Source organism: Pseudophryne corroboree, chromosome 10 (genome assembly GCF_028390025.1).
Source record: "Pseudophryne corroboree isolate aPseCor3 chromosome 10, aPseCor3.hap2, whole genome shotgun sequence".
Lineage (NCBI taxonomy): Eukaryota > Metazoa > Chordata > Amphibia > Anura > Myobatrachidae > Pseudophryne > Pseudophryne corroboree.
In genome coordinates this window covers 205,872,984-205,900,005 of record NC_086453.1, presented here as the reverse complement: position 1 = coordinate 205,900,005, position 27,022 = coordinate 205,872,984, and the positions used below count along the sequence as shown (strand labels likewise).

The 27,022-nt window shown below is 47.6% G+C and overlaps 1 protein-coding gene across 1 annotated transcript in view; it reads left to right on the top strand.

Moving 5' to 3' along the window:
- LOC134965430 (uncharacterized) overlaps nt 1-27,022 on the top strand; it is a 44,711-nt gene that overhangs the window by 13,159 nt on the left and 4,530 nt on the right. The gene's annotated exons all lie outside the window — the stretch shown is intronic.

Here is a 27,022-nt window from a genome sequence, read left to right as displayed (position 1 = left end):
ATACTAAGTTCACACAGCACCACCCATACTACTCTCACACAGCGGCACCCATACTTCGCTCACACAGCGGCACCCATACTATGCTCACACTGCGGCACTCATACTACTCTCACAGAGCACCCATACTACTCTCACACAGCACCACCCATACTACTCTCACACAGCAGCACCCATACTACGCTCACACAGCAGCACCCATACTACGCTCACACAGCACCCATACTACTCTCACACAGCATCACCCATACTACGTCACACAGCACCCATACTACTCTCACACAGCACCCATACTACTCTCACACAGCAGCACCCATACTACATCAAACAGCACCCATACTACTCTCACACAGCGGCACCCATACTACTCTCACACAGCACCCATACTACGCTCACACGGTGGCACCCATACTACGCTTACACAGCACCACCCCTACTACTCTCACACAGCACCCATACTACGCTCACACAGCGGCACCCATACTACTCTCACACAGCACAATCCATACTATTCTCAAACAACACCCATACTACTCTCACACAGCACCACCCATACTACGTCACACAGCACCCATACTACTATCACACAGCACCACCCATACTACGTCACACAGCACCCATACTACTCTCACACAGCACCCATACTACTCTCAAACAGCAGCACCCATACTACGTCAAACAGCACCCATACTACTCTCACACAGCGGCACCCATACTACTCTCACACAGCAACCATACTACGCTCACACAGTGGCACCCATACTACGCTCACACAGCACCACCCATACTACTCTCACATAGCACCACCCATACTACACTCAACCAGCGGCACCCATACTACTCTCACACAGCACCATCCATACTATTCTCAAACAGCACCAATACTACTCTCACACAGCACCACCCATACTACGTCACACAGCACCCATACTACTATCACACAGCAGCACCCATACGACATCAAACAGCACCCATACTACTCTCACACAGCGGCACCCATACTACTCTCACACAGCACCCATACTACGTTCACACAGCGGCACCCATACTACGCTCACACAGCACCACCCATACTACTCTCACACAGCGGCATCCATACTACACTCAACCAGCGGCACCCATACTACTCTCACACAGCATCATCCATACTATTCTCAAATAGCACCCATACTACTCTCACACAGCACCACCCATACTACGTCACACAGCACCCATACTACTCTCACACAGCACCACCCATACTACGTCACAGCAGCACCCATACTACTCTCACACAGCAGCACCCATACTACGTCAAACAGCACCCATACTACTCTCACACAGCGGCACCCATACTACGCTCACACAGTACCACCCATACTACTCTCACACAGCGACACCCATACTACATCACACAGCACCACCCATACTACATCACACAGTACCCATACTACTCTCACACAGCAGCACCCATACTACATCAAACAGCACCCATACTACTCTCACACTGCGGCACCCATACTACTCTCACACAGCACCCATACTACGCTCACACAGCGGCACCCATACTACGCTCACCCAGTACCACCCATACTACGCTCACACAGCATGACCCATACTACTCTCACACAGCGGCACCCATACTACACTCACACAGTGGCACCCATACTACTCTCACACAGCGCCACCCATATTACTCTCACACAGCACCCATACTACACTCACACAGCACCACTCATACTACTCTCACACAGCGCACCCATACTACTCTAACACAGCGGCACCCATACTACTCTCACACAGCACTCATACTACGCTCACACAGCGGCACCCATACTACGCTCACACAGCACCACCCATACTACTCTCACACAGCACCACCCATACTACACTCACACAGCGGCACCCATACTACTCTCACACAGCACCATCCATACTATTCTCAAACAGCACCCATATTACTCTCACACAGCACCACCCATACTTCGTCACACAGCACCCATACTACTCTTACACAGCACCCATACTACACTCACACAGCAGCACCCATACTACATCAAACAGCACCAATACTACTCTCACACAGCACCACCCATACTACTCTCACACAGCGGCACCCATACTTCGCTCACACAGCGGCACCCATACTACTCTCACACAGCACCACCCATATTACTCTCAAACAGCAGCACCCATACTACGCTCACACAGCAGCACCCATACTACGCTCACACAGCACCCATACTTCTCTCACACAGTACCACCCATACTACGTCACACAGCACCCATACTACTCTCACACAGCAGCACCCATACTACGTCAAACAGCAACCATACTACTTTCACACAGCGGCACCCATACTACTCTCACACAGCACCCATACTACGCATACACAGCGGCACCCATACTACTCTCACACAGCACCACCCATACTATTCTCACACAGCACCACCCATACTACACTCACACAGCGGCACCCATACTATCACACAGCACCATCCATACTATTCTCAAAAAGCACCCATACTACTCTCACACAGCACCCATACTACGTCACACAACACCCATACTACTCTCACACAGCAGAACCCATACTACATCAAACAGCACCCATACTACTCTCACACAGCGGCACCCATACTACTCTCACACAGCACCCATACTATGCTCACACAGCGGCACTCATACTACGCTCACACAGCACCACCCATACTACTCTCACACAGCGACACCCATACTACACTCACACAGCACCACCCATACTACTCTCACACAGCAGCACCCATACTACATCAAACAGCACCCATACTACTCTCACACTGCGGCACCCATACTACTCTCACACAGCACCCATACTACGCTCACACAGCGGCACCCATACTACGCTCACCCAGTACCACCCATACTACGCTCACACAGCATGACCCATACTACTCTCACACAGCGGCACCCATACTACACTCACACAGTGGCACCCATACTACTCTCACACAGCGCCACCCATATTACTCTCACACAGCACCCATACTACACTCACACAGCACCACTCATACTACTCTCACACAGCGCACCCATACTACTCTAACACAGCGGCACCCATACTACTCTCACACAGCACTCATACTACGCTCACACAGCGGCACCCATACTACGCTCACACAGCACCACCCATACTACTCTCACACAGCACCACCCATACTACACTCACACAGCGGCACCCATACTACTCTCACACAGCACCATCCATACTATTCTCAAACAGCACCCATATTACTCTCACACAGCACCACCCATACTACGTCACACAGCACCCATACTACTCTTACACAGCACCCATACTACACTCACACAGCAGCACCCATACTACATCAAACAGCACCAATACTACTCTCACACAGCACCACCCATACTACTCTCACACAGCGGCACTCATACTACTCTCACACAGCACCCATACTACTCTCACACAGCACCACCCATATTACTCTCAAACAGCAGCACCCATACTACGCTCACACAGCAGCACCCATACTACGCTCACACAGCACCCATACTTCTCTCACACAGTACCACCCATACTACGTCACACAGCACCCATACTACTCTCACACAGCAGCACCCATACTACGTCAAACAGCAACCATACTACTTTCACACAGCGGCACCCATACTACTCTCACACAGTACCCATACTACGCTCACACAGCGGCACCCATACTACTCTCACACAGCACCACCCATACTATTCTCACACAGCACCACCCATACTACACTCACACAGCGGCACCCATACTATCACACAGCACCATCCATACTATTCTCAAAAAGCACCCATACTACTCTCACACAGCACCCATACTACGTCACACAACACCCATACTACTCTCACACAGCAGAACCCATACTACATCAAACAGCACCCATACTACTCTCACACAGCGGCACCCATACTACTCTCACACAGCACCCATACTATGCTCACACAGCGGCACTCATACTACGCTCACACAGCACCACCCATACTACTCTCACACAGCGACACCCATACTACATCACACAGCACCCATACTACTCTCACACAGCAGCACCCATACTACATCAAACAGCACCCATACAACTCTCACACTGCGGCACCCATACTACTCTCACACAGCACCCATACTACGCTCACACAGCGGCACCCATACTACGCTCACCCAGCACCACCCATACTACGCTCACACAGCATGACCCATACTACTCTCACACAGCGGCACCCATACTACACTCACACAGTGGCACCCATACTACTCTCACACAGCGCCACCCATACTACTCTCACATAGCACCCATACTACACTCACACAGCACCACCCATATTACGTCACACAGCACCCATACTACTCTCACACAGCACCCATACTACTCTAACACAGCAGCACCCATACTACATCAAACAGCACCCATACTACTCTCACACAGCGGCATTCATACTACGCTCACACAGCACCCATACTACGCTCACACAGTGGCACGCATACTACGCTCACACAGCACCACCCATACTACTCTCACATAGCACCACCCATACTACACTCAACCAGCGGCACCCATACTACTCTCATACAGCACCATCCATACTATTCTCAAACAGCACCCATACTACTCTCACACAGCACCACCCATACTACGTCACACAGCACCCATACTACTATCACACAGCAGCTCCCATACTACATCAAACAGCACCCATACTACTCTCACACAGCGGCACCCATACTACTCTCACACAGCACCCATACTACGCCCACACAGCGGCACCCATACTACGCTCACACAGCACCACCCATACTTCTCTCACACAGCGGCACCCATACTACACTCACACAGTGGCACCCATACTACACTCACACAGCACCACCCATACTACTCTCACACAGCACCCATACTACACTCATACAGCACTACCCATACTACTCTCACAGAGTGCACCCATACTACTCTCACACAGCTGCACCCATACTACTCTCACAAGGCACCCTTACTACGCTCACACAGCGGCACCCATACTACGCTCACACAGCACCACCCATACTACACTCACACAACGGCACCCATACTACTCTCACACAGCACCATCCATACTATTCTCAAACAGCACCCATATTACTCTCACACAGCACCACCCATACTACATCACACAGCACCCATACTACTCTCACACAGCACCCATACTACTCTCACACAGCAGCACCCATTCTACATCAAACAGCACCCATACTACTCTCACACAGCACCACCCATACTACTCTCACACAGCGGCACCGATACTTCGCTCACACAGCGGCACCTATACTATGCTCACACAGCGGCACTCATATTACTCTCACACAGCACCCATACTATCACACAGCACCACCCATACTACTCTCAAACAGCAGCACCCATACTACACTCACACAGCAGCACCCATACTTCGCTCACACAGCACCCATACTACTCTCACACAGCACCACCCATACTACGTCACACAGCACCCATACTACTCTCACACAGCAGCACCCATACTACGTCAAACAGCACCCATACTACTCTCACACAGCGGCACCCATACTACTCTCACAGAGCACCCATACTACTCTCACACAGCGGCACCCATACTACTCTCACACAGCACCACCCATACTACACTCACACAGCGGCACCCATACTACTCTCACCCAGCACCATCCATACTATTCTCAAACAGCACCCATACTACTCTCACACAGCACCACCCATACTACGTCACACAGCACCCATACTACTCTCACACAGCAGCACCCATACTACGTCAAACAGCACCCATACTACTCTCACACAGCGGCACCCATACTACTCTCACAGAGCACCCATACTACTCTCACACAGCGGCACCCATACTACTCTCACACAGCACCACCCATACTACTCTCACACAGCACCACCCATACTACACTCACACAGCGGCACCCATACTACTCTCACCCAGCACCATCCATACTATTCTCAAACAGCACCCATACTACTCTCACACAGCACCACCCATACTACGTCACACAGCACCCATACTACTCTCACACAGCAGCACCCATACTACATCAAACAGCACCCATACTACTCTCACACAGCGGCACCCATACTACTCTCACACAGCACCCATACTACGCTCACACAGTGGCACCCATACTACGCTCACACAGCACCCATAATACACTCACACAGCACCACCCATACTACTCTCACACAGCGCACCCATACTACTCTCACACAGCGGCACCCATACTATTCTCACACAGCACCCATACTATGCTCACAGAGCGGCACCCATACTACGCTCACAGAGCGGCACCCATACTACGCTCACACAGCACCACCCATACTACTCTCACACAGCACCACCCATACTACTCTCACACAGCACCATCCATACTATTCTCAAACAGCACCCATATTACTCTCAGACAGCACCACCCATACTATGTCACACAGCACCCATAATACTCTCAAACAGCAACCATACTACTCTCACACAGCAGCACCCATACTACATCAAACAGCACCCATACTACTCTCACACAGCGGCACCCATACTATCACACAGCACCCATACTACGCTCACACAGCGGCACCCATACTACACTCACACAGCACCACCCATACTACGCTCACACAGCACCACCCATACTACTCTCACACAGCACCCATACTACGCTCACACAGCGGCACCCATACTACGCTCACACAGCACCACCCATAGTACACTTACACAGCGCACCCATACTACTCTACACAGCGGCACCCATACTTCTCTCACACAGCACCCATATTACTGTCACACAGCGGCACCCATACTACTGTCACACAGCACCCATAATACTGTCACACAGCACCCATAATACTGTCACACAGCACCCATACTACACTCACACAGCGGCACCCATACTACGCTCACACAGCGGCACCCATACTACTCTCACACAGCGGCACCCATACTACACTCACACAGCGGCACCCATACTACTCTCACACAGCGGCACCCATACTACTCTCACACAGCACCCATACTACTCTCACACAGCACCCATACTACGCTCACACAGTGGCTCCATACTACACTCACACAGTACCCATACTACGCTCACAGAGCACCCATACTACACTCACACAGCACCCATACTACGCACACACAGGGGCACCCATACTACTCTCACACAGCACCCATACTACGCCCACACAGCACCCATACTACTCTCACACAGCACCCATACTATGCTCACACAGCAGCACCCATACTACGCTCACACAGCGGCACCCATACTACACTCACACAGCACCTATACTATGCTCATAAAGCATCCATACTACTTTCACAAAGCACCCATACTACTCTCACACAGCACTCATACTACTCTCACACAGCATCCATAATATGCTCACAGAGCACCATTACTACACTCACACAGCGGCACTCATACTACGCTCACACAGCACCCATACTACGCTCACAGAGCACCCATACTACGCTCACACAGCGGCACCCATACTACTCTCACACAGCACCCATACTACTCTCACACAGCACCCATACTATGCTCACACAGCGGCACCCATAGTACGCTCACACAGCGGCACCCATACTACACTCACACAGCACCCATACTATGCTCATACTGCATCCATACTACTCTCACACAGCACCTACTACTCTCACACAGCACCCATACTACGCTCACAGAGCATCCATACTACACTCACATAGCGACACTCATATTACGCTCACACAGCACCCATACTACGCTCACAGAGCACCCATACTGCACTCACACAGCACCCATACTACTCTCACACAGCACCCATACTATCACACATCACCCATACTACGCTCACACAGCGGCACCCATACTACGCTCACACAGTGGCACCTATACTACACTCACACAGCACCCATACTATGCTCATACAACATCCATACTACTCTCACACAGCACCCATACTACTCTCACACAGCACCCATACTCAGCTCATACAGCAGCACCCATACTACACTCACACAGCGGCACCCATACTACACTCACAGAGCACCCATACTATGCTCATACAGCATCCATACTACTCTCACACAGCACCCATACTACTCTCACACAGCACCCATACTACACTCACACAGCAGCACCCATACTACACTCACACAGCGGCACTCATACTACGCTCACACAGCACCCATACTACTCTCACACAGCACCCATACTACTCTCACACATCTCACACACAGTGCCGGTGCAACCCACTCAGCAAGGGTATGCAAAGCAGGGAGGCGCGAGGCTGGAAAGGCGCTCTCCCCGCTCTGCATCCCTGCTGTTGCTGCCGGCAGCTGCTGCGTCTAACTGTATGAAATGCAGCAGCGGCGCCAGCAGCGTGGAGCGCGGCTCTCCGCTGGGAAGTATCTGGGTAGCAGGGCTTCCACACACAGCCATGCTCGCTCTGTGTGATCCGGACCTACTAAATAATGATACCTGGCCGAGCACTCTTGGAGCAGTCACCTTACCCTCCGCTAGTGTACAGCCCCGCCAATGACCCTGCAGGTCTGATGGTAGTGACAAGAGAGGAGGGCATATGAGAGACGGAAGGCTGGAGAGGTGACAAGAGGGGAGGACATGAGAGGAAGGGAGAGCAGGAGAAGGGTCAGGAGGAGATGGCATGAGAGGGAGGAACGGCTGGATAAGTGACAGGAGGGGAGGGCAGTAGAGGTTACAGGGGGACAGGAGGGGAGAGCAAAATAGGTGACAGGAGGGGAAGCTCAGTGGAGGTTACAGGGGGGGGGGGGCAGGAGAGCAGTGGTTGTGACAGGAGGGGAGGGCAGGAGAGGTGACAGGAGGTGAGAGCAGATGAAGTGACAGGAGGGAGAGGCAGGATAAGTGATATGGGGGCAGGAGACGTTACAGGAGGAGGGACAAAATAAATTACAGGAGGGGGAGCAGGAATAGCTACATAAGGAGGGGCAGGAGAGGTGACTGGAAGAAAGAGCAGGATAAGTGACAAGAGGGAGAGGCAGCATCTGTCCTGTCACAGAAGGGGAGAGGTGAAGGGTTGGAGTGGTGACAGGTGGGGAGGGCTGGAAAGGTTTCAGGAATAGGGGAAGAGATGACAGGAGGGGAGAGCAGGAGCCAGGTGTACTGTATAATGGTAGAAAGAAGTATTCCAGTAATATTCTGGTAAATGGCAACCCGGGCCAGCGTAACCCGCTCAGCTTGGATGGAGAGGCACTCTCCCTGTTCTGCTAGCTTGCTGTTGTTGCTGGCTGCTGCTGCGCCTGTCAAAACTGTATGACAGGCAGTGGCACCGGCAGTGCGAAGTGCGGCTCCCTGTGTCAGGTCCCTCCGGCTCCCCCCTCCTTCTCTCCTCCCCGCTGCACCCATCAAGATGTATGACAGGGAGTGGTGCCTGCAGCTTGAAGCTGCAGATCTGCAGTCTCCAATCCACCCAATGATCTCCCGTGTAAGTACCACACTCCTCCATCTCTCCCCTCCTTTGGGCAATATGTGTATAAGTGGCACTACTACTGTTGGTATTATGTTTATAAGCAGCACTACTACTGTTGGCATTGTGTATAAGCGGCACTACTACTGTTGGCATTATGTTTATAAGCAGCACTACTACTGTTGGCATTGCGTATATGGGACACTACTACTGTGGGCACTGTGTACAAGGGGCACTACTGTGGGCATTGTGTATAAGGGGAACTACTGTGGGCATTGTGTATAAGGGGCACTACTTTGGGCATTGTGTATAAGGGGCACTAATGTGTAGCGTATCATGAATAAGGGACACTACTGTGTGTTGTAATGTGAATTAGGGACACTACTGTGTTGTGTAATATGAATCTCGCACTACGTGCGGTGAAATGTGAATAAGATTGTGCTACTGTGTGGCATAATTTGAAATGCAGGTACTATTGTGTGGCCACGCCCCTTCATTGTGAGAACAAACACGTTTTTGCAATGCCTTTGGTGCATGCTGTAAGGTATGAGGGAAGGCGCAAATTTATAGTTTGCAGGGGGGCGCCGAATACCCTAGCACCGGCCCTGCTCACACAGCAGCACCCATACTACGTCAAACAGCACCCATACTACTCTCACACAGCGGCACCCATACTACTCTCACACAGCACCCATACTACGCTCACACAGCGGCACCCATACTACGCTCACACAGCACCACCCATACTACTCTCACACAGCACCACCCATACTACACTTACACAGCGGCACCCATACTACGCTCACACAGCGGCACCCATACTACACTCACACAGCACCCATACTATGCTCATACAGCATCCATACTACTCTCACAAAGCACCCATACTACTCTCACACAGCACCCATACTATTCTCACACAGCATCCATAATATGCTCACAGAGCACCCATACTACACTCACACAGTGGCACTCATACTACGCTCACACAGCACCCATACTACGCTCACAGAGCACTCATACTACGCTCACACAGCGGCACCCATACTACTCTCACACAGCACCCATACTACTCTCACACAGCACCCATACTACGCTCACACAGTGGCACCCATAGTACGCTCACACAGCGGCACCCATACTACACTCACACAGCACCCATACTATGCTCATACAGCATCCATACTACTCTCACACAGCACCAATACTACTCTCACATAGCACCCATACTACGCTCACAGAGCATCCATACTACACTCACACAGCGGCACTCATACTACGCTCACACAGCACCCATACTACGCTCACAGAGCACCCATACTACACTCACAAAGCACCCATACTACTCTCACACAGCACCCATACCACTCTCACACAGCACCCATACTACGCTCACACAGCGGCACCCATACTACGCTCACACAGTGGCACCCATACTACACTCACACAGTACCCATACTATGCTCATACAGCATCCATACTACTCTCACACAGCACCCATACTACTCTCACACAGCACCCATACTCAGCTCACACAGCGGCACCCATACTACACTCACACAGTGGCACCCATACTACACTCACAAAGCACCCATACTATACTCATACAGCATCCATTCTACTCTCACACAGCACCCATACTACTCTCACACAGCACCCATACTACACTCGCACAGCAGCACCCATACTACACTCACACAGCGGCACTCATACTACGCTCACACAGCACCCATACTACGCTCACAGAGTACCCATACTACACTCACACAGCACCCATACTACTCTCACACAGCACCCATACTACTCTCACACTGCACCCATACTACGCTCACACAGCGGCACCCATACTACGCTCACACAGCGGCACCCATACTACACTCACACAGCACCCATACTTTGCTCATACAGCATCCATACTACTCTCACACAGCACCCATACTACGCTCACACAGTGGCACCCAGACTACGCTCACACAGCGGCACCCATACTACACTCACACAGAACCCATACTACGCTCACACCGCACCCATACTACTCTCACACAGCGCCACCCATACTACTCTCACACAGCACCCATACTACTCTCACACAGCACCACCCATGATACTATGCTGACAGAGCAGCAGCCATAGTACACTCACACAGCGGAACCAGCACCCATACTATGCTCATATAGCATCCATACTACATCACACAGCCCACATTAACACCCCCCCCCCCACCTAGCACTCAGTAACCCAACAATGTTTACATGCCAATGCCCATTCACCCTCATACAGACACATACACCTCTCACACATATACACTAGAGATGAGCGGGTACGGTTCGTCGAGATCCGAACCCCCCCGAACTTCACCTATTTTACACGGGTCCGAGGCAGCCTCGGATCTTCCCGCCTTGCTCGGTTAAACCGAACGCGCCCGAACGTCATCATCCCGCTGTCGGATTCTCGCGAGATTCGTATTCTATATAAAGAGCTGCGTGTCGCCGCCATTTTCACTCGTGCATTGGAGATTGAACGGATAGGACGTGGCTGCGTTCTCTCCCTGAAAAGCTCCGTATCTGTGCTCAGTGTGCTGCAAATATCTGTGCTCAGTGTGCTACAAATATCTATGTTCTCTGCTATAAAATGCTCCATATCTGTGCTCAGTGTGCTGCAAATATCTGTGCTCAGTGTGCTGCATTGTGGGGACCACCAGTATATAATTATAGTAGTACAGTACAGTAGGCCATTGCTGTATCTTGCAGCTCTGTGTCAAGTATACTATCCATATCTGTGCTGCATTATTGTGAGCAGTATATAGTAGGACAGTGCAGCATTTTGGTGACCAGCAGTATACATATAGTACAGTACAGCAGGCCATTGCTGTATCTTGCAGCTCTGTGTCACTTCTAGTATCCTGATCAGTGCTCAATATCTGCTGCATTGTTGTGACCAGTATGTATACTGTACTGTGCGACATGTGTTATACCCCTGGTGATTTTATACATCCTGTATTCTGTACTGAGCGATGTGTGAGATACACTTGGGGATTATACACCCTGTATACTGTACTGTCCAACGTTTGTGATACACCTGGTGATTATACACCCTGTATACTGTACTGAGCGATGTGTGAGATATACCTGGGGATTATACACCCTATATACTGTACTGTGTGATGTGTGAGATACACCTGGGGATTATACACCCTATATACTGTACTGTGTGATGTGTGAGATACACCTGGGGATTATACACCCTATATACTGTCCTGTGCGGTGTGAGTGATACACCTGGTAATTAATTATACACCCTGTATACTATACTGTGCGACGTGTGTTATACACCTGGTGATTATACATCCTGTAATCTGTACTGAGCGATGTGTGAGATACACCTGGGGATTATACACCCTATAGTATTATTATTATCCTTTATTTATATGGTGCCACAAGGGTTCCGCAGCGCCCAATTACAGAGTACATAAATAATCAAACAGGAAAACAGCAACTTACAGTTGATGACAGTATAGGACAAGTACAGGGTAAATAAACATAGTTACATCATCAGATGACACTGGAATAAGTATCAGGTGGCAGAAGACTGCTGGATGTGGTACAGTTGAAGATTATTAAAGTAAGACAAAGGATAAGCACATGAGGGAAGAGGGCCTTGCTCGTGAGAGCTTACAATCTAAAGCGGAGGGGTAGACAGACAGGGGTGACACAGATGGGGTACATAGAGAACGTGGAACAGAGGGTTAGGATGAGAATTGGCTGGGTTTGGTGAAGAAGTGGACCCCCAGAAGGCACAAGTCAATACTTAACATTGCAACATTTTACTGGGCTATGCAGGAAAAAAATTTAAAATAGGGGAAAATAAAAATAAATAAAAAGAATCGATAACTTCTACCGCTTTCAAAAAGGTCAATGGAAGCTGAAATAATGGACAACTACCTCATGGAAGCCAGATACAGTATACCAAACAGTACTTAGCAGAGTTAGGAATGAGTGCTTATGAAATACAGTAACATTTTGTCATAATATTTCAGAAACTGCATGGCTGGTCTCTTGCACTCTTTTGCTCTAATACACCACCTGCTTTAGAATTTATATTCAAAAACATTATGTCTCCATAATCCCAAAAACATCAGTCTTCTTGGAAAGTGGTTTGTTCCTTTGAACAAACGTTCTCAAACAACCATTTCTCAATTTCTTTTTCCTCTGGTAAGGGATTGTGGATTCGCAGGAATATCTGAGCATTTCTGTAATCAGAAAGCAGCGACTTTCTACAAATGTTTACATTAGATTACGTTTGGCAAAAAAAAAAAAAAAAGTACAGAATCCCATTTAGGATGTCTTCACCAAATCGTAGACATAAATATGGAAATTGTCATCAAACTTAATGAAGTACACAGATGGTTTAGCTTCATCTTGATGAATAACCATGCCAGTCCTTTTTGAGCCATCTTCTTTGGCATATTCCACTTGCTTGCCCACCAGGCTGTCCACAACCTCCCCTGGTTCTCTTTCAGCTGGAGGGGAATCATTTGAGTATGGCATGATCCGAAGATCTCCTTCTTTATAGTCATCTAAAAGTTGATACATATATAAGACTGGGTCCTTTTCATAGGTTATATAAAACCATGTGTTCATAATAGGTGCTCGTGCTAATACCATCCCTCGCCACTCATCCTTGGAACCATCCTCTGTTTCAAACATATGCTCCACTGCTTTACCAATCATTGTGTCAGCCAAATGGGCATCGCTGATTCGGGATGAGGCAACTCTGTCTGGTAGAACTTCAAGAGCAGACACCCTTTCATCCTTGTGAAGCTCAAGTCCATAGACACAATCAAATCCATCATACTTTATAAGATAGAGGGAGGGATTCACTGGTACTTGATCCAGAACAGTTCCTTTGCACTGGGTTATTGGCCCACTGCCCTCTTTCCACCCATGCTGTATTCTACAGCCTACAATATTTCGCCTTGGCTGGGAGATTGGTTTACTTGGTCCCAAATTGTTTTGATGTTTCTTATGAGATGTTCTTTTCTGCATCATATTTGCAGAAACTGCGTATTAAAGGGCAGCAGGGCTGCCGAACTAGGGTGAAAAGTGTAGTCACTCCAAGTTTGTTGTAGTCCTTCCAGTCTACATGAAAAAGAACCCCTTCCTTTCCACCTTTCAGAAAAACTCCGACCCTAAATTGCTCTGATCAGAAGTCACTTATCTGGGGCAGATAGGATGTGTTTCCCTCCACTCCCCCTGCAGGTGATGGCTGCGGCACAGTGCTCCCCTGCGGCCAGTTGCGCCAATCCTGTCAGACTCCGTCACCACCATTGTGCGCTGCTATGGAAGAGCAGCTCCCGCCTCACTCCCCCTGAACTTCCAAGCCCTCCGCTCAGACACTCCAGTGCTCGATCCCTTCCCTCACCCCCTCCCTCTACACACACTGCCAGATTTGGAGCTGGCTGCTACTATACGGCCGCCTGTCACTCTGCTGCCAGGACCAGGCCTCGTCTTCCTGCCAAATACTGATCCCTCCAGAGCTGCATACTGTATGTACTGTGCAATGTGTGTTATACACCTGGTGATTATACATTCTGTAATCTGTACTGAGCAATGTGTGAGATACAGCTAGTAATATCTGTGCTCAGTGTGCTGCATTGTGGGGACCACCAGTATATAATTATAGTAGTACAGTACAGTAGGCCATTGCTGTATCTTGCAGCTCTGTGTCACTGCAAGTATCCATTCCATATCTGTGCTGCATTGTTGTGAGCAGTATATAGTAGGACAGCGCAGCATTTTGGTGACCAGCAGTATACATATAGTACAGTACAGCAGGCCATTGCTGTATCTTGCAGCTCCGTGTTAGACTCAGTTCTAGCATCCTTATCAGTGCTCAATATCTGCTGCATTGTTGTGACCAGTATATAGTAGTACAATGCAGCATTGTGGTGACTACCAGTATATAGTAGTACAGTACAGTAGGCCATTGCTGTATCTTGCAGCTCTGTGTCACTTCTAGTATCCTGATCAGTGCTTAATATCTGTGCTTAGTGTCAGTGCTGCATTGTGGTGACCAGTATACTACAGTACAATAGTCCAGTGCTGTTTTCGCTGCTCAGTGTCAGTTCTCGTAGTATCATCAGTGATCAGTATAATCAGTTCTCAGTATATTGGAAAGGGGAGAGATAGCGCTCACTGGGGGACAGTTAGGGTTAGCGCTGCTGGACCTGGAGGTGTCCTACCTCCTTTTGCAGATAATTGAAAGGAAATGATCAGCACGCTCTGGGGGTGTGGATTTCTGGGGGGGGGGGGGGAATGGATGAAGAAGGGGGGGTGTCTTTGTTCTTATATGGGGATTGCCAATGATATTTATATTCCCTGTGTGTGCAATGACAAACGTGAGACAGAATAGGTTGTGTATATTTATTGATTGTTTGCTTTATGTAAGTCCCTTTTCAGTTGTGTCATACAGACCACCCTTTCTGAGTGTACCCTCCTAAATGGTACACTTGTGCTTAAACCCTTACAGTCAATGTGTCCAAATACCACTATCAGGTGTGTCTTGCAGAACACCCTTTATTTGTATACCCTCCTGATGGTATACCCTACTCAGAAGGAACCCGGCTGGGGTTAATGTCGGGTGTACCCTGATATGGGTCACCTTTACCATAGGTGTGGTGTGCCTATGTACTTCTGATTGGTCTCTGTTTATTTGGTCTTTGTGAGTGTGACAGTTTGCGGCGTCCCGCCTGTCAGACTCTGGCTGGTGTGCTCGGCTGGAGGTAGCGGGTGTGGGGCTGTGTAGGTCTCACTTACCGCCGGGGGCAAGCTGGAACACCTACCGTCGGTGTCTGCAGTCCCGTCCCGCGTCCTACGCTGCCTCCGTGGATCCTGTCTGTAGCTCCGGTCCCCGTCTCGGTCACAGGCGCCGCTGTTTCTCTCCTGCTTGCGGGTCCCGTCTGCTACTTCCTGGTGCCAGCGTCACGTGCAAAGTCACGTGAGCGGACGATGTATGCCTGGAAACGTGTGTTCCCCCTCTCCAGCCAGGGAAGGGGATCTGTGATGTGATTACGGGGTGAAGGTCTGTGTTTGGGTATATATCAGGTCTCCAACGCGTTTCATCAAAAGTGCCTTTTTCTAGGATTACATCCCTGATACTCTGGAGTGCTTTTAAGCTGATATCTGATTAGTGATTGGTTATCAATGGTTAACACCCTCTATTGCAATTGGATGCTTCTTGTCCATCAGTTGTCAATAAAGTTCATTCAAAGTCTGTTCCATTCATCTGAATAATTTGGGATGTGTATTTGAATGTATGAAACATGATAGATAGATATATTGGAGGATTATATATCTAAAAACAAATAAATTAATAATGAAATGTGAAAGGTTTGCACAGATATTGTTCGTGGTTGTAATAGATTACATACCACGGTCAATAAAAGACATAGAATCAGAAACAAAGTCAGACATCACAGATACATCATGCATGGAAGAAATGGACTCCACATTTTCCATCCACGAGGTAGAGGACCCAAAACACAAACTCACCACAAGGCAATCTGTGGAGAAAGGATACACTTTACCAGTATCAGGCAAACATATGGAAGAACAAAGGGAAAACACACAACAGACCACCATAGGAACAGAAAGCATACCAAGTCAGAATACAGCCGTAACCACAGGAAATGGGAAACACTGGGATATAGATTTTTTAGTTCTAGAGGCAGGGATTGCGGCCTGCCGATCACCAAAGACACATACACAAATAAACAAAAGAAAACTTACAGAACCAGACGAGGATGCAGGGGAGGCCAAAAAAACAAAACCAACCCCACCGCAAGTAGAGTAGGACAGTCAGAAGGGATATTCAATTTAAGCAGTTTCCAATTGGGGGAGCAACATAAAACATTACTCAATAAGGAACTTAAGTTCGCACCCACCAAAAAGATGAACAAATTTGAGACATACCTGGATATACAGGCCTTCACTAGGAAAATAACCCTCAAAAAATATTTTGCACAAACAAGTCTACAGCACAAACCAGAAGATAAAATCACAGACCATAAACACACCAGCTACAAACCACAATCTACTTTCTATCCCCAACATGTAAAGGGACACATCGTGAATACATTTGAACAACTAGTACTCAACGACCTGGACAAAATTGAAGATACACGAAACAAACAGGCAAATTTGACTAAGGGAGAAATACAGGCATTAGGGGAACTCAAGAGCCTCAAGACTCTTGTTATCAAACCGGCAGACAAGGGGGGTGGAATAGTGCTGCTTGACAAAACTGACTACATGCAAGAATCCAGACGTTTACTGGGAGACACACAGACTTATACCAAATTACCAGGGGACCCAACACAAGAATATAAACAGGAACTACAGACGCTTCTAAACGAAGGTTTATCCTTAGGTATTATTAACAAGAAAGAATTTGACTTCCTCACTCCCACCAATCCAGTCATACCAGTATTCTACTACCTCCCCAAAATCCACAAAGACATACAACATCCGCCAGGTAGACCGATCATTTCAGGTATCAACTCACTCACCTCAAACCTATCCAGATACATAGACTTCTTTTTACAACAACATGTGACCAAACAGAAATCATATCTCAGAGACACCACACACACACTCCAACTACTGCAAGACATAATATGGACAGAAGATATGTTATTGGTGACCAGTGACGTAACATCCCTATATGTGTTATAGAACACACACAAGGCACTGAAAGCACAAGGCATTTTCTTTTAAAGGACGATACACTTCAACAAATACAGACAGAGTTCATTTTAAAGGCCATCGTATTCATCCTAGAACACAACTACACCTGGGGCAATATTTACTAATATTCGTGTTTGAGTCGGTTTGTGTAGTGTTTAAACTCGTTTTGTATCGGGTGCATTTTCATGCAACTTTTTGAATCCATATACGCAAAGTTATGAAGCATGTCGACTTTATGGTTTTCGTGTTTTCCGATGTCGATGCCAGTCGTTTTTTTTTTGGCACATTTACGGCCGTCATTGTCGTTTGCGTTCGTGATTTTGTTTTTTTTTCTAAGTTAAACTCGGCAGGGTTTTTTTTTTTCTTCCCGCGGCCGCATTTTCACTTTCAGTTTCGTTTTTCATCCCCGTTCGTGATTGGTTGTGTTTCAGATGGTAGGAGTGTCTGTGCGCAACCATATAAATACGCCCCAAACCGTCCACACCTCGTGGGTTTAGTTAGTGGTGAGTAGGAGGGAGGTTGTGCTGTGGAGGTAGGTGAATTTGTGGTTTGGTGAGGAGTGTTGGTACCGATTTCTGAGTATGGTATTGTGTTTGAAAGTCGTCTTGTCATTCTTGTAGTCTTGTATTTTGTGGTTTTGTCTCATTTTTAGTCCAAGTTATTTTTCTTTATAGTCCCTTGTCAGTGTTTGTGTGTGGGTGTGTGTGTGTGTGTGTGTGTGTGTGTGAGTTGTGTAGTGGTAGTGGAGGAGTGTGTTGTTGTTGTTTTTTTTTCTGTGTTAACTGTTTAGACACACAATTATGTGTGACTCAGAGGTGGGTGAGGTGGAGGGTGTGAGTGTGGGGGAGGAGGTCGGTCAGGTGGAGGAGGTGAGTGTTAGTGAGGTTAGTGAGGTGGAGGAGGTGGGTGAGGTTGCTGCAGCAGCCTCAAGTGATAGTGACAGTCAGAGTGCTCCGCAGCCACGCACCACTACTAAGACTGGGCGGAATGTAAAGTTTAGTTTTGCTGAAAATGTGGCATTGGTGCGTGAGCTGATGAAGTATCAGAGGCAGCTATTTGGCCCTGAGTCCGCCAAGATGCCAACACGGAGGAAGACGGTGTTGTGGGCGAAAGTTGTTGCTGCTGTCAATAGTGAGGGGGTGGTCACGCGGACGGAGGACACGTGCCGCAAACGGTACTATGACATAAAGCGACAAGTCAAGTCCAAAATGGCCAAGGAGGCGAAGTCGGCTCGAAAAACCGGTGGTGGGCAGCCCTATATTGCAAGATATCTGGAGTATGAGGAGCCCATGCGGAGTGTCATACCTTCTGAAGTAGTCTCTGCAACCCATGTCCGGGATTCCGATAGGCCCAGGAAGAATGGTGAGCATGTGTATTTGCATTTACATTCTATGACCTTATTTTTTTTTTTAAATGTGTGTCATGTGACATTGCATATTACTCCCATCTTCAAGTGTGTGTCAGCAAATACATTGTTTTGGTTAATGTTTTATACAAAAGCCAATGTAACATCTTACTTTATTGTATGTCATGTGTTTTTATGAAAGATATTTTGCATGTGTAGTTTGGACTTAGTGTGTCTCTGAATTGTCCTGCAATAATGTTTTCCTTTTGGGACTTTTTTTTTTATAATTGTGACTATGTTTTATATTTATGTGATCCATGTGCAATGTTTCAAAAACAGTGGTTGTCATGTTAGGGGTAGAGATGAGCGGGTTCGGTTTCTCTGAAACCGAACCCGCACGAACTTCATGTTTTTTTCACGGGTCCGAGCAGACTCGGATCCTCCCGCCTTGCTCGGTTAACCCGAGCGCGCCCGAACGTCATCATGACGCTGTCGGATTCTCGCGAGACTCGGATTCTATATAAGGAGCCGCGCGTCGCCGCCATTTTCACACGTGCATTGAGATTGATAGGGAGAGGACGTGGCTGGCGTCCTCTCCATTAGAAATTAGATTAGAAGAGAGAGAGAGATTGTGCAGAGTCAGACAGAGTTTACCACAGTGACCAGTGCAGTTGTTGTTAGTTAACTTTTATTTATTTTAATATATCCGTTCTCTGCTATATCCGTTCTCTGCCTGAAAAAAAACGATACACAGCAGCAGCCAGTCACACAGTGTGACTCAGTCTGTGTGCACTCAGCTCAGCCCAGTGTGCTGCACATCAATGTATAAAAGGCAAAGCTTATAATAATTGTGGGGGAGACTGGGGAGCACTGCAGGTTGTTATAGCAGGAGCCCCCAGGAGTACATAATATTATATTAATTTAAAATTAAACAGTGCACACTTTTGCTGCAGGAGTGCCACTGCCAGTGTGACTAGTGGTGACCAGTGCCTGACCACCAGTATAGTAGTATATTGTTGTATGTATTGTATACTATCTCTTTATCAACCAGTCTATATTAGCAGCAGACACAGTACAGTGCGGTAGTTCACGGCTGTGGCTACCTCTGTGTCGGCAGTCGGAACTCGGCAGGCAGTCCGTCCATCCATAATTGTATTACAATATATACCACCTAACCGTGGTATTTTTTTTTCTTTCTTTATACCGTCGTCATAGTGTCATACTAGTTGTTACGAGTATACTACTATCTCTTTATCAACCAGTGTACAGTGCGGTAGTTCACGGCTGTGGCTACCTCTGTGTCGGCAGTCGGCAGGCAGTCCGTCCATCCATAATTGTATTATTATTATAATATATACCACCTAACCGTGGTTTTTTTTTCATTCTTTATACCGTCATAGTGTCATACTAGTTGTTACGAGTATACTACTATCTCTTTATCAACCAGTGTACAGTGCGGTAGTTCACGGCTGTGGCTACCTCTGTGTCGGCAGTCGGCAGGCAGTCCGTCCATCCATAATTGTATTATTATTATAATATATACCACCTAACCGTGGTTTTTTTTTCATTCTTTATACCGTCGTCATAGTGTCATACTAGTTGTTACGAGTATACTACTATCTCTTTATCAACCAGTGTACAGTGCGGTAGTTCACGGCTGTGGCTACCTCTGTGTCGGCAGTCGGCAGGCAGTCCGTCCATCCATAATTGTATTATTATTATAATATATACCACCTAACCGTGGTTTTTTTTTCATTCTTTATACCGTCGTCATAGTGTCATACTAGTTGTTACGAGTATACTACTATCTCTTTATCAACCAGTGTACAGTGCGGTAGTTCACGGCTGTGGCTACCTCTGTGTCGGCAGTCGGCAGGCAGTCCGTCCATCCATAATTGTATTATTATTATAATATATACCACCTAACCGTGGTTTTTTTTCCATTCTTTATACCGTCGTCATAGTGTCATACTAGTTGTTACGAGTATACTACTATCTCTTTATCAACCAGTGTACAGTGCGGTAGTTCACGGCTGTGGCTACCTCTGTGTCGGCAGTCGGCAGGCAGTCCGTCCATCCATAATTGTATTATTATTATAATATATACCACCTAACCGTGGTTTTTTTTTCATTCTTTATACCGTCGTCATAGTGTCATACTAGTTGTTACGAGTATACTACTATCTCTTTATCAACCAGTGTACAGTGCGGTAGTTCACGGCTGTGGCTACCTCTGTGTCGGCAGTCGGCAGGCAGTCCGTCCATCCATAATTGTATTATTATTATAATATATACCACCTAACCGTGGTTTTTTTTTCATTCTTTATACCGTCGTCATAGTGTCATACTAGTTGTTACGAGTATACTACTATCTCTTTATCAACCAGTGTACAGTGCGGTAGTTCACGGCTGTGGCTACCTCTGTGTCGGCAGTCGGCAGGCAGTCCGTCCATCCATAATTGTATTATTATTATAATATATACCACCTAACCGTGGTTTTTTTTTCATTCTTTATACCGTCGTCATAGTGTCATACTAGTTGTTACGAGTATACTACTATCTCTTTATCAACCAGTGTACAGTGCGGTAGTTCACGGCTGTGGCTACCTCTGTGTCGGCAGTCGGCAGGCAGTCCGTCCATCCATAATTGTATTATTATTATAATATATACCACCTAACCGTGGTTTTTTTTTCATTCTTTATACCGTCGTCATAGTGTCATACTAGTTGTTACGAGTATACTACTATCTCTTTATCAACCAGTGTACAGTGCGGTAGTTCACGGCTGTGGCTACCTCTGTGTCGGCAGTCGGCAGGCAGTCCGTCCATCCATAATTGTATTATTATTATAATATATACCACCTAACCGTGGTTTTTTTTTCATTCTTTATACCGTCGTCATAGTGTCATACTAGTTGTTACGAGTATACTACTATCTCTTTATCAACCAGTGTACAGTGCGGTAGTTCACGGCTGTGGCTACCTCTGTGTCGGCAGTCGGCAGGCAGTCCGTCCATCCATAATTGTATTATTATTATAATATATACCACCTAACCGTGGTTTTTTTTTCATTCTTTATACCGTCGTCATAGTGTCATACTAGTTGTTACGAGTATACTACTATCTCTTTATCAACCAGTGTACAGTGCGGTAGTTCACGGCTGTGGCTACCTCTGTGTCGGCAGTCGGCAGGCAGTCCGTCCATCCATAATTGTATTATTATTATAATATATACCACCTAACCGTGGTTTTTTTTTCATTCTTTATACCGTCGTCATAGTGTCATACTAGTTGTTACGAGTATACTACTATCTCTTTATCAACCAGTGTACAGTGCGGTAGTTCACGGCTGTGGCTACCTCTGTGTCGGCAGTCGGCAGGCAGTCCGTCCATCCATAATTGTATTATTATTATAATATATACCACCTAACCGTGGTTTTTTTTTCATTCTTTATACCGTCGTCATAGTGTCATACTAGTTGTTACGAGTATACTACTATCTCTTTATCAACCAGTGTACAGTGCGGTAGTTCACGGCTGTGGCTACCTCTGTGTCGGCAGTCGGCAGGCAGTCCGTCCATCCATAATTGTATTATTATTATAATATATACCACCTAACCGTGGTTTTTTTTTCATTCTTTATACCGTCGTCATAGTGTCATACTAGTTGTTACGAGTATACTACTATCTCTTTATCAACCAGTGTACAGTGCGGTAGTTCACGGCTGTGGCTACCTCTGTGTCGGCAGTCGGCAGGCAGTCCGTCCATCCATAATTGTATTATTATTATAATATATACCACCTAACCGTGGTTTTTTTTTCATTCTTTATACCGTCGTCATAGTGTCATACTAGTTGTTACGAGTATACTACTATCTCTTTATCAACCAGTGTACAGTGCGGTAGTTCACGGCTGTGGCTACCTCTGTGTCGGCAGTCGGCAGGCAGTCCGTCCATCCATAATTGTATTATTATTATAATATATACCACCTAACCGTGGTTTTTTTTTCATTCTTTATACCGTCGTCATAGTGTCATACTAGTTGTTACGAGTATACTACTATCTCTTTATCAACCAGTGTACAGTGCGGTAGTTCACGGCTGTGGCTACCTCTGTGTCGGCAGTCGGCAGGCAGTCCGTCCATCCATAATTGTATTATTATTATAATATATACCACCTAACCGTGGTTTTTTTTTCATTCTTTATACCGTCGTCATAGTGTCATACTAGTTGTTACGAGTATACTACTATCTCTTTATCAACCAGTGTACAGTGCGGTAGTTCACGGCTGTGGCTACCTCTGTGTCGGCAGTCGGCAGGCAGTCCGTCCATCCATAATTGTATTATTATTATAATATATACCACCTAACCGTGGTTTTTTTTTCATTCTTTATACCGTCGTCATAGTGTCATACTAGTTGTTACGAGTATACTACTATCTCTTTATCAACCAGTGTACAGTGCGGTAGTTCACGGCTGTGGCTACCTCTGTGTCGGCAGTCGGCAGGTATCCAATACTAGTATCCAATCCATCCATCTCCATTGTTTACCTGAGGTGCCTTTTAGTTCTGCCTATAAAATATGGAGAACAAAAAAGTTGAGGTTCCAAAATTAGGGAAAGATCAAGATCCACTTCCACCTCGTGCTGAAGCTGCTGCCACTAGTCATGGCCGAGACGATGAAATGCCAGCAACGTCGTCTGCCAAGGCCGATGCCCAATGTCATAGTACAGAGCATGTCAAATCCAAAACACCAAATATCAGAAAAAAAAGGACTCCAAAACCTAAAATAAAATTGTCGGAGGAGAAGCGTAAACTTGCCAATATGCCATTTACCACACGGAGTGGCAAGGAACGGCTGAGGCCCTGGCCTATGTTCATGGCTAGTGGTTCAGCTTCACATGAGGATGGAAGCACTCAGCCTCTCGCTAGAAAACTGAAAAGACTCAAGCTGGCAAAAGCACCGCAAAGAACTGTGCGTTCTTCGAAATCCCAAATCCACAAGGAGAGTCCAATTGTGTCGGTTGCGATGCCTGACCTTCCCAACACTGGAGGTGAAGAGCATGCGCCTTCCACCATTTGCACGCCCCCTGCAAGTGCTGGAAGGAGCACCCGCAGTCCAGTTCCTGATAGTCAGATTGAAGATGTCAGTGTTGAAGTACACCAGGATGAGGAGGATATGGGTGTTGCTGGCGCTGGGGAGGAAATTGACCAGGAGGATTCTGATGGTGAGGTGGTTTGTTTAAGTCAGGCACCCGGGGAGACACCTGTTGTCCGTGGGAGGAATATGGCCGTTGACATGCCAGGTGAAAATACCAAAAAAATCAGCTCTTCGGTGTGGAGGTATTTCACCAGAAATGCGGACAACAGGTGTCAAGCCGTGTGTTCCCTTTGTCAAGCTGTAATAAGTAGGGGTAAGGACGTTAACCACCTCGGAACATCCTCCCTTATACGTCACCTGCAGCGCATTCATAATAAGTCAGTGACAAGTTCAAAAACTTTGGGTGACAGCGGAAGCAGTCCACTGACCAGTAAATCCCTTCCTCTTGTAACCAAGCTCACGCAAACCACCCCACCAACTCCCTCAGTGTCAATTTCCTCCTTCCCCAGGAATGCCAATAGTCCTGCAGGCCATGTCACTGGCAAGTCTGACGAGTCCTCTCCTGCCTGGGATTCCTCCGATGCATCCTTGCGTGTAACGCCTACTGCTGCTGGCGCTGCTGTTGTTGCCGCTGGGAGTCGATGGTCATCCCAGAGGGGAAGTCGTAAGCCCACTTGTACTACTTCCAGTAAGCAATTGACTGTTCAACAGTCCTTTGCGAGGAAGATGAAATATCACAGCAGTCATCCTACTGCAAAGCGGATAACTGAGGCCTTGGCATCCTGGGTGGTGAGAAACGTGGTTCCGGTATCCATCATTACTGCAGAGCCAACTAGAGACTTGTTGGAGGTACTGTGTCCCCGGTACCAAATACCATCTAGGTTCCATTTCTCTAGGCAGGCGATACCGAAAATGTACACAGACCTCAGAAAAAGAGTCACCAGTGTCCTAAAAAATGCAGCTGTACCCAATGTCCACTTAACCACGGACATGTGGACAAGTGGAGCAGGGCAGGGTCAGGACTATATGACTGTGACAGCCCACAGGGTAGATGTATGGACTCCCGCCGCAAGAACAGCAGCGGCGGCACCAGTAGCAGCATCTCGCAAACGCCAACTCTTTCCTAGGCAGGCTACGCTTTGTATCACCGCTTTCCAGAATACGCACACAGCTGAAAACCTCTTACGGCAACTGAGGAAGATCATCGCGGAATGGCTTACCCCAATTGGACTCTCCTGTGGATTTGTGGCATCGGACAACGCCAGCAATATTGTGTGTGCATTAAATCTGGGCCAATTCCAGCACGTCCCATGTTTTGCACATACCTTGAATTTGGTGGTGCAGAATTTTTTAAAAAACGACAGGGGCGTGCAAGAGATGCTGTCGGTGGCCAGAAGAATTGCGGGACACTTTCGGCGTACAGGCACCACGTACAGAAAACTGGAGCACCACCAAAAACTACTGAACCTGCCCTGCCATCTTCTGAAGCAAGAAGTGGTAACGAGGTGGAATTCAACCCTCTATATGCTTCAGAGGTTGGAGGAGCAGCAAAAGGCCATTCAAGCCTATACAATTGAGCACGATATAGTAGGTGGAATGCACCTGTCTCAAGTGCAGTGGAGAATGATTTCAACGTTGTGCAAGGTTCTGATGCCCTTTGAACTTGCCACACGTGAAGTCAGTTCAGACACTGCCAGCCTGAGTCAGGTCATTCCCCTCATCAGGCTTTTGCAGAAGAAGCTGGAGGCATTGAAGAAGGAGCTAACACGGAGCGATTCCGCTAGGCATGTGGGACTTGTGGATGCAGCCCTTAATTCGCTTAACAAGGATTCACGGGTGGTCAATCTGTTGAAATCAGAGCACTACATTTTGGCCACCGTGCTCGATCCTAGATTTAAAGCCTACCTTGGATCTCTCTTTCCGGCAGACACAGGTCTGCTGGGGTTGAAAGACCTGCTGGTGACAAAATTGTCAAGTCAAGCGGAACGCGACCTGTCAACATCTCCTCCTTCACATTCTCCCGCAACTGGGGGTGCGAGGAAAAGGCTCAGAATTCCGAGCCCACCCGCTGGCGGTGATGCAGGGCAGTCTGGAGCGACTGCTGATGCTGACATCTGGTCCGGACTGAAGGACCTGACAACGATTACGGACATGTCGTCTACTGTCACTGCATATGATTCTCTCAACATTGATAGAATGGTGGAGGATTATATGAGTGACCGCATCCAAGTAGGCACGTCACACAGTCCGTACTTATACTGGCAGGAAAAAGAGGCAATTTGGAGGCCCTTGCACAAACTGGCTTTATTCTACCTAAGTTGCCCTCCCACAAGTGTGTACTCCGAAAGAGTGTTTAGTGCCGCCGCTCACCTTGTCAG